Source organism: Heptranchias perlo, chromosome 10, assembly GCF_035084215.1.
Source record: "Heptranchias perlo isolate sHepPer1 chromosome 10, sHepPer1.hap1, whole genome shotgun sequence".
Taxonomy (NCBI): domain Eukaryota; kingdom Metazoa; phylum Chordata; class Chondrichthyes; order Hexanchiformes; family Hexanchidae; genus Heptranchias; species Heptranchias perlo.
The window spans coordinates 5,043,591-5,053,924 of record NC_090334.1 but is presented as its reverse complement, the minus strand read 5'-3'; positions in this window follow the sequence as shown (position 1 = coordinate 5,053,924).

Here is a 10,334-nt window from a genome sequence, read left to right as displayed (position 1 = left end):
CAAGGCTTCTTCGACAGCACCTCCCAAACCCACGACCTCTACCACCTAGAAGGACAAGAGCAGCAGGCACATGGGAACAACACATGAGATAGATCCAGAACAGATCTAGCAGCTCAAAACTGGGCATCCATGAGGCGCTGTGGCCCATCAGCAGCAGCAGAATTGTATTCCAGCACAATCTTTTTTAAAATTCGTTCATGGGATGTGGGTGTCGCTGGCAAGGCCAGCATTTATTGCCCATCACTAATTGCCCTCGAGAAGGTGGTGGTGAGCCGCCTTCTTGAACCGCTGCAGTCCGTGTGGTGACGGTTCTCCCACAGTGCTGTTCGGAAGGGAGTTCCAGGATTTTGACCAGCGACAATGAAGGAACGGCGATATATTTCCAAGTCGGGATGGTGTGTGACTTGGAGGGGAACGTGCAGGTGGTGTTGTTCCCATGCGCCTGCTGCTCTTGTCCTTCTAGGTGGTAGAGGTCGCGGGTTTGGGAGGTGCTGTCGAAGAAGCCTTGGCGAGTTGCTGCAGTGCATCCTGTGGATGGTGCACACTGCAGCCACAGTGCGCTGGTGGTGAAGGGAGTGAATGTTTAGGGTGGTGGATGGGGTGCCAATCAAGCAGGCTGCTTTATCTTGGATGGTGTCGAGCTTCTTGAGTGTTGTTGGAGCTGCACTCATCCAGGCAAGTGGAGAGTATTCCATCACACTCCTGACTTGTGCCTTGTCGATGGTGGAAAGGCTTTGGGGAGTCAGGAGGTGAGTCACTCGCTGCAGAATACCCAGCCTCTGACCTGCTCTCGTAGCCACAGTATCTATATGGCTGGTCCAGTTAAGTTTCTGGTCAATGGTGACCCCCAGGATGTTGATGGTGGGGGATTCGGCGATGGTAATGCCGTTGAATGTCAAGGGGAGGTGGTTAGACTCTCTCTTGTTGGAGATGGTCATTGCCTGGCACTTATCTGGCGCGAATGTTACTTGCCACTTATGAGCCCAAGCCTGGATGTTGTCCAGGTCTTGCTGCATGCAGGCTCGGACTACTTCATTATCTGAGGGGTTGCGAATGGAACTGAACACTGTGCAGTCATCAGCGAACATCCCCTTTTCTGACCTTATGATGGAGGGAAGGTCATTGATGAAGCAGCTGAAGATGGTTGGGCCTAGGACACTGCCCTGAGGAACTCCTGCAGCAATGCCCTGGGGCTGAGATGATTGGCCTCCAACAACCACTACCATCTTCCTTTGTGCCAGGTATGATTCCAGCCACTGGAGAGTTTTCCCCCTGATTCCCATTGACTTCAATTTTACTAGGGCTCCTTGGTGCCACACTCGGTCAAATGCTGCCTTGATGTCAAGGGCAGTCACTCTCACCTCATCTGTAACCTCATGCCCGGCATATTCCTCACTCTACCATTACCAACAAGTGGATCAACCCTGGTTCAATGAGGAGTGTAGAAGAGCATGCCAGGAGCAGCACCAGGCATACCTAAAAATAAGGTGCCAACCTGGTGAAGCTACAACTCAGGACTACATGCATGCTAAACAGCAGAAGCAACAGAGCTAAGTGATTCCACAACCAACGGATCAGATCAAAGCTCTGCAGTCCTGCCACATCCAGTCGTGAATGGTGGTGGACAATTAAACAACTAACGGGAGGAGGAGGCTCTGTAAACATCCCCATCCTCAATGATGGCGGAGTCCAGCACGTGAGTGCAAAAGACAAGGCTTAAACGTTTGCAACCATCTTCAGCCAGAAGTGCCGAGTGGATGATCCATCTCGGCCTCCTCCCGATATCCCCACCATCACAGAAGCCAGTCTTCAGCCAATTCGATTCACTCCACGTGATATCAAGAAACGGCTGAGTGCACTGGATACAGCAAAGGCTATGGACCCCGACAACATCCCAGTTGTCGTGCTGAAGACTTGTGCTCCAGAACTAGCTGCGCCTCTAGCCAAGCTGTTCCAGTACAGCTACAACACTGGCATCTACCCGACAATGTGGAAAATTGCCCAGGTATGTCCTGTCCACAAAAAGCAGGATAAATCCAATCCGGCCAATTACCGCCCCATCAGTCTACTCTCAATCATCAGCAAAGTGATGGAAGGTGTCGTCGACAGTGCTATCAAGCGGCACTTACTCACCAATAACCTGCTCACCGATGCTCAGTTTGGGTTCCGCCAGGACCACTCGGCTCCAGACCTCATTACAGCCCTGGTCCAAACATGGACAAAAGAGCTGAATTCCAGAGGTGAGGTGAGAGTGACTGCCCTTGACAACAAGGCATTTGACCGAGTGTGGCACCAAGGAGCCCTAGTAAAATTGAAATCAATGGGAATCAGGGGGAAAACTCTCCAGTGGCTGGAGTCATACCTAGCACAAAGGAAGATGGTAGTGGTTGTTGGAGGCCAATCATCTCAGCCCCAGGACATTGCTGCAGGAGTTCCTCAGGGCAGTGTCCGAGGCCCAACCATCTTCAGCTGCTTCATCAATGACCTTCCCTCCATCATAAGGTCAGAAATAGGGATGTTCGCTGATGATTGCACAGTGTTCAGTTCCATTCGCAACCCCTCAGATAATGAAGCAGTCCGTGCCCGCTTGCAGCAAGACCTGGACAACATCCAGGCTTGGGCTCATAAGTTGCAAGTAACATTCGCGCCAGACAAGGGCCAGGCAATGACCATCTCCAAAAAGAGAGAGTCTAACCACCTCCACTTGACATTCAACGGCATTACCATCGCCGAATCCCCCACCATCAACATCCTGGGGGTCACCATTGACCAGAAACTTAACTGGACCAGCCGTATAAATACTGTGGCTACAAGAGCAGGTCAGAGGCTGGGTATTCTGTGGCGAGTGACTCACCTCCTGACTCCCCAAAGCCTTTCCACCATCTACAAGGCACAAGTCAGGAGTGTGATGGAATACTCTCCACTTGCCTGGATGAGTGCAGCTCCAACAACACTCAAGAAGCTCGACACCATCCAGGACAAAGCAGCCCGCTTGATTGGCACCCCATCCACCACCCTAAACATTCACTCCCTTCACCACCGGCGCACTCTGGCTGCAGTGTGTACCATCTGCAGGATGCACTGCAGCAACTCACCAAGGCTTCTTTAACAGCACCTCCCAAACCCGCGACCTCTACCACCTAGAAGGACAAGAGCAGCAGGCACATGGGAACAACACCACCTGCACGTTCCCCTCCAAGTCACACACCATCCCGACTTGGAAATATATCGCCGTTCCTTCATTGTCGCTGGGTCAAAATCCTGGAACTCCCTTCCTAACAGCACTGTGGGAGAACCTTCACCACACGGACTGCAGCGGTTCAAGAAGGCGGCTCACCACCACCTTCTCAAGGGCAATTGTCGTGGTGCATATAGGCACCAACGATATAGGTAAAAAACAGGATGAGGTCCTACAAGCTGAATTTAGGGAGTTAGGAGTTAAACTAAAGAGTAGGACCTCAAAGGTAGTAATCTCAGGATTGCTACCAGTGCCACGGGCTAGTCAGAGTAGGAATGACAGGATAGCTAAGATGAATACGTGGCTTGAGAGATGGTGCAAGAGGGAGGGATTCAAATTCCTGGGCCATTGGAACCGGTTCTGGGGGAGGTGGGACCAGTACAAATTGGACGGTCTGCATCTGGGCAGGACTGGAACCAATGTCCTAGGGGGAGTGTTTGCTAGTGCTGTTGGGGAGGGTTTAAACTAATGTGGCAGGGGGATGGGAACCGATGCAGGAAGTCAGTGGGAAATAAAGTGGTGACAGAAACAAAAGGCAGTAAGGGAGAGTGTACAGAACATGACCGGACAGATGGTCTGAGAAATCAGGGCAAAGACCAAGGGAAGACTAGATTAAACTGCATTTATTTCAATGCAAGAAGTCTGATGGGCAAGGCAGATGAACTCAGGGCATGGATGGGTACATGGGACTGGGATGTTATAGCTATTACTGAAACATGGCTAAGGGAGGGGCAGGACTGGCAGCTCAATGTTCCAGGGTACAGATGCTATAGGAAAGATAGAGCAGGAGGTAAGAGAGGAGGGGGAGTTGCGTTCTTGATTAGGGAGAACATCACGGCAGTAGTGAGAGGGGATATATCCGAGGGTTCGCCCACTGAGTCCATATGGGTAGAACTGAAAAATAAGAAGGGAGAGATCACTTTGATAGGATTGTACTACAGACCCCCAAATAGTCAACGGGAAATTGAGGAGCAAATATGTAAGGAGATTACAGACAGCTGCAAGAAAAATAGGGTGGTAATAGTAGGGGACTTTAACTTTCCCAACATTGACTGGGACAGCCATAGCATTAGGGGCTTGGATGGAGAGAAATTTGTTGAGTGTATTCAGGAGGAATTTCTCATTCAGTATGTGGATGGCCCGACTAGAGAGGGGGCAAAACTTGACCTCCTCTTGGGAAATAAGGAAGGGCAGGTGACAGAAGTGTTAGTGAGGGATCACTTTGGGACCAGTGATCATAATTCCATTAGTTTTAAGATAGCTATGGAGAAGGATAGGTCTGGCCCAAAAGTTAAAATTCTAAATTGGGGAAAGGCCAATTTTGATGGTATTAGACAGGAACTTTCAGAAGTTGATTGGGAGAGTCTGTTGGCAGGCAAAGGGACGTCTGGTAAGTGGGAGGCTTTCAAAAGTGTGTTAACCAGAGTTCAGTGTAAGCACATTCCTTATAAAGTGAAGGGCAAGGCTGGTAGAAGTAGGGAACCTTGGATGACTCGGGAGATTGAGGCACTAGTCAAAAATAAGAAGGAGGCATATGACATGCATAGGCAGCTGGGATCAAGTGGATCCCTTGAAGAGTATAGAGATTGCCGGAGTAGAGTTAAGAGAGAAATCAGGAGGGCAAAAAGGGGATATGAGATTGCTTTGGCAGATCAGGCAAAGGTGAATCCAAAGAGCTTCTACAAATACATAAAGGGCAAAAGGGTAACAAGGGAGAGAGTAGGGCCTCTTAAGGATCAACAAGGTCATCTATGTGCGGAACCACAAGAGATGGGTGAGATCCTGAATGAATATTTCACATCGGTATTTACGGTTGAGAAAGGCATGGATGTTAGGGAACTTGGGGAAATAAATAGTGATGTCTTGAGGAGTGTACATATTACAGAGAGGGAGGTGCTGGAAGTCTTAACGCGCATCAAGGTAGATAAATCTCCGGGACCTGATGAAATGTATCCCAGGACGTTATGGGAGGTTAGGGAGGAAATTGCGGGTCCCCTAGCAGAGATATTTGAATCATCCACCGCTACAGGTGAGGTGCCTGAAGATTGGAGGGTAGCAAATGTTGTGCCTTTGTTTAAGAAGGGCGGCAGGGAAAAACCTGGGAACTACAGACCAGTGAGCCTGACATCTGTAGTGGGTAAGTTGTTAGAGGGTATTCTGAGGGACAGAATCTACAGGCATTTGGAGAGGCAGGGACTAATTAGGAACAGTCAGCATGGTTTTGTGAGAGGAAAATCATGTCTCACGAATTTGATTGAGTTTTTTGAAGGGGTAACCAAGAAGATAGATGAGGGCTGTGCAGTAGACGTGGTCTACATGGACTTCAGCAAAGCATTTGACAAGGTACCGCATGGTAGGTTGTTACATAAGGTTAAATCTCATGGGATCCAAGGTGAGGTAGCCAATTGGATACAAAATTGGCTTGACGACAGAAGACAGAGGGTGGTTGTCGAGGGTTGTTTTTCAAACTGGATGCCTGTGTCCAGCGGTGTGCCTCAGGGATCGGTGCTGGGTCCGCTGTTATTTGTTATTTATATTAATGATTTGGATGAGAATTTAGGAGGCATGGTTAGTAAGTTTGCAGATGACACCAAGATTGGTGGCATTGTGGACAGTGAAGAAGGTTATCTAGGATTGCAACGGGATCTTGATAAATTGGGCCAGTGGGCCGATGAATGGCAGATGGAGTTTAATTTAGATAAATGTGAGGTGATGCATTTTGGTAGATCGAATCGGGCCAGGACCTACTCCGTTAATGGTAGGGCGTTGGGGAGAGTTATAGAACAAAGAGATCTAGGAGTACAGATTCATAGCTCCTTGAAAGTGGAGTCACAGGTGGATAGGGTGGTGAAGAAGGCATTCAGCATGCTTGGTTTCATTGGTCAGAACATTGAATGCAGGAGTTGGGATGTCTTGTTGAAGTTGTACAGGGCATTGGTGAGGCCACACTTGGAGTACTGTGTACAGTTCTGGTCACCCTATTATAGAAAGGATATTATTAAACTAGAAAGAGTGCAGAAAAGATTTACTAGGATGCTACCGGGACTTGATGGTTTGACTTACAGGGAGAGGTTAGACAGACTGGGACTTTATTCCCTGGAGAGTAGGAGGTTAAGGGGTGATCTTATAGAAGTCTATAAAATAATGAGGGGCATAGATAAGGTCGATAGTCAAAATCTTTTCCCAAAGGTAGGGGAGTCTATAACGAGGGGGCACAGATTTAAGGTGAGAGGGGAGAGATACAAAAGGATCCAGAGGGGCAATTTTTTCACTCAAAGGGTGGTGAGTGTCTGGAACGAGCTGCCAGAGGCAGTAGTAGAGGCGGGTACAATTTTGTCTTTTAAAAAGCATTTGGACAGTTACATGGGGAAGATGGGTATCGAGGGATATGGGCCAAGTGCAGGCAATTGGGACTAGCTTAGTGGTATAAACTGGGCGACATGGACATGTTGGGCCGAAGGGCCTGTTTCCATGTTGTAACTTCTATGATTCTATGATTCTATGATTCTATAATTAGGGATGGGCAATAAATGCCTCACCAGCGACGGCCACATCCCATGAACGAATAAATAATAGTACCCCATTCCCCAATCTCTCCCGACTCCCATTCCCCAATCTCTCCTGACCCCCATTCCCCAATCTCTCCTGACCCCCATTCCCCAATCTCTCCTGACCCCCATTCCCCAATCTCTCCCGACTCCCATTCCCCAATCTCTCCTGACCCCCATTCCCCAATCTCTCCTGACCCCCATTCCCCAATCTCTCCTGACCCCCATTCCCCAATCTCTCCTGACCCCCATTCCCCAATCTCTCCTGACCCCCATTCCCCAATCTCTCCTGACCCCCATTCCCCAATCTCTCCTGACCCCCATTCCCCAATCTCTCCTGACCCCCATTCCCCAATCTCTCCTGACCCCCATTCCCCAATCTCTCCCAACTCTCATTCCCCAATCTCTCCTGAACCCATTCCCCATTCTCTCCCAACCCCATTCCCCAATCTCTCCTGAACCCATTCCCCATTCTCTCGCAACCCCCATACTCCATTCTCTCCCAACCCCATTCCCCATTCTCTCCCAACCCCATTCCCCAATCTCTCCTGAACCCATTCCCCATTCTCTCCCGACCCCCATTCCCCAGTCTCCCTGACCCTCATTTCCCAATTTCTCTGACCCCCATTCCTCATTCTCCTCGACCACATTCCCCAATCTCTACCGATCCCCATTTCCCAGTCTTTATTTTTTTATTCGTTCATGGGAAGTGGGCGTCGCTGGCGAGGCCGGCATTTATTGCCCATCCCTAATTGCCCTTGAGAAGGTGGTGGTGAGCCGCCTTCTTGAACCGCTGCAGTCCGTGTGGTGACGGTTCTCCCACAGTGCTGTTAGGAAGGGAGTTCCAGAATTTTGACCCAGCGACGATGAAGGAACGGCGATATATTTCCAATTCGGGATGGTGTGTGACTTGGAGGGGAACGTATAAGTGGTGGTGTTCCCATGTGTTCGCTGCCCTTGTCCTTCTAGGTGGTAGAGGTCGCGGGTTTGGGAGGTGCTGTCGAAGAAGCCTTGGCGAGTTGCTGCAGTGCATCCTGTGGATGGTACACATTGCAGCCACTGTGCACCGGTGGTGAAGGGAGTGAATGTTTAGGGTTGTGGATGGGGTGCCAATCAAGCGGGCTGCTTTGTCCTGGATGGTGTCGAGCTTCTTGAGTGTTGTTGGAGCTGCACTCATCCAGGCAAGTGGAGAGTATTCCATCACACTCCTGACTTGTGCCTTGTAGATGGTGGAAAGGCTTTGGGGAGTCAGGAGGTGAGTCACTCGCCGCAGAATACCCAGCCTCTGACCTGCTCTTGTAGCCACAGTATTTATATGGCTGGTCCAGTTAAGTTTCTGGTCAATGGTAACCCCCAGGATGTTGATGGTGGGGGATTCGGTGATGGTAATGCTGTTGAATGTCAAGGGGAGATGGTTAGATTCTCGCTTGTTGGAGATGGTCATTGCCTGGCACTTGTCTGGCGCGAATGTTACTTGCCACTTATCAGCCCAAGCCTGGATGTTGTCCAGGTCTTGCTGCAAGCGGGCTCGGACTGCTTCATTATCTGAGGGGTTGCAAATGGAACTGAACACTGTGCAATCATCAGCGAACATCCCCATTTCTGACCTTATGATGGAGGGAAGGTCATTGATGAAGCAGCTGAAGATGGTTGGGCCTCGGACACTGCCCTGAGGAACTCCTGCAGCAATGTCCTGGGGCTGAGATGATTGGCCTCCAACAACCACTACCATCTTCCTTTGTGCTAGGTATGACTCCAGCCACTGGAGAGTTTTCCCCCTGATTCCCATTGATTTCAATTTTACTTGGGCTCCTTGGTGCCACACTCGGTCAAATGCTGCATTGATGTCAAGGGTAGTCACTCTCACCTCACCTCTGGAATTCAGCTCTTTTGTCCATGTTTGGACCAGGGCTGTAATGAGGTCTGGAGCCGAGTGGTCCTGGCGGAACCCAAACTGAGCATCGGTGAGCAGGTTATTGGTGAGTAAGTGCCGCTTGATAGCACTGTCGACGACACCTTCCATCACTTTGCTGATGATTGAGAGTAGACTGATGGGGTGGTAATTGGCCGGATTGGATTTGTCCTGCTTTTTGTGGACAGGACATACCTGGGCAATTTTCCACATTGTCGGGTAGATGCCAGTGTTGTAGCTGTACTGGAACAGCTTGGCTAGAGGCGCAGCTAGTTCTGGAGCACAAGTCTCAACCGACCCCATCCCTCTTACTTTGAAGCTGCTCCCATCCGACTCTCCAGCCCTTCCCCTCGACTCTCGAGCCCTGCCCCAGGACTCTCGAGCCCCGCATCCTCTGGCTCATGAGCCCCACCTCCTCCGACTCGAGCCCCGCCCCTCAAGTCTCGAGCCCCGGACTCTTGAGCCGCGCCTCCTCAATTCGAGAGCCCTGCCCCCTCCACGCTCAAGCCCAGCCCGCTGAATATCACACACCGGGTACCGTCACATACGTAATGTCAGACACCGCGCACCGTCACCCGCTGAGTGTCACACACTGCGTACCGTCACCCGCGGAGTGTCACACACCGAGCACCGTCACCCGCGGAGTGTCACACACCGAGCACCGTCACCCGCGGAGTGTCACACACCGCGCACCGTCACCCGCGGAGTGTCACACACTGCGCACCGTCACCCGCGGAGTGTCACACACTGCGTACCGTCACCCGCGGAGTGTCACACACCGCGCACCGTCACCCGCGGAGTGTCACACACCGCGCACCGTCACCCGCGGAGTGTCGGACACCGCGCACCGTCACCCGCTGAGTGTCACACACCGCGCACCGTCACCCGCTGAGTGTCACACACCGCGCACCGTCACCCGCTGAGTGTCACACACCACGTACCGTCACCCGCTGAGTGTCACACACCGCGCACCGTCACCCGCGGAGTGTCACACACCGCGCACCGTCACCCGCTGAGTGTCACACACCGCGCACCGTCACCCGCTGAGTGTCACACACCGCGCACCGTCACCAGCTGAGTGTCACACACCGCGCACCGTCACCCGCTGAGTGTCACACACCGCGCACCGTCACCCGCGGAGTGTCACACACCGCGCACCGTCACCCGCTGAGTGTCACACACCGCGCACCGTCACCCGCTGAGTGTCAAACACCGCGCACCGTCACCCGCTGAGTGTCACACACCGCGCACCGTCACCCGCTGAGTGTCACACACCGCGCACCGTCACCCGCTGAGTGTCACACACCGCGCACCGTCACCCGCTGAGTGTCACACACCGCGCACCGTCACCCGCTGAGTGTCACACACCGCGCACCGTCGCCCGCTGAGTGTCACACACCGCGCACCGTCACCCGCTGAGTGTCACACACAGCGCACCGTCACCCGCGGAGTGTCACACACCGTGCACCGTCACCCGCTGAGTGTCACACACCGCGCACCGTCACCTGCTGAGTGTCACACACCGCGCACCGTCACCCGCTGAGTGTCACACACCGCGCACCGTCACCCGCGGAGTGTCACACACCGCGCACCGTCACCCGCTGAGTGTCACACACCGCGCACCGTCACCCGCTGA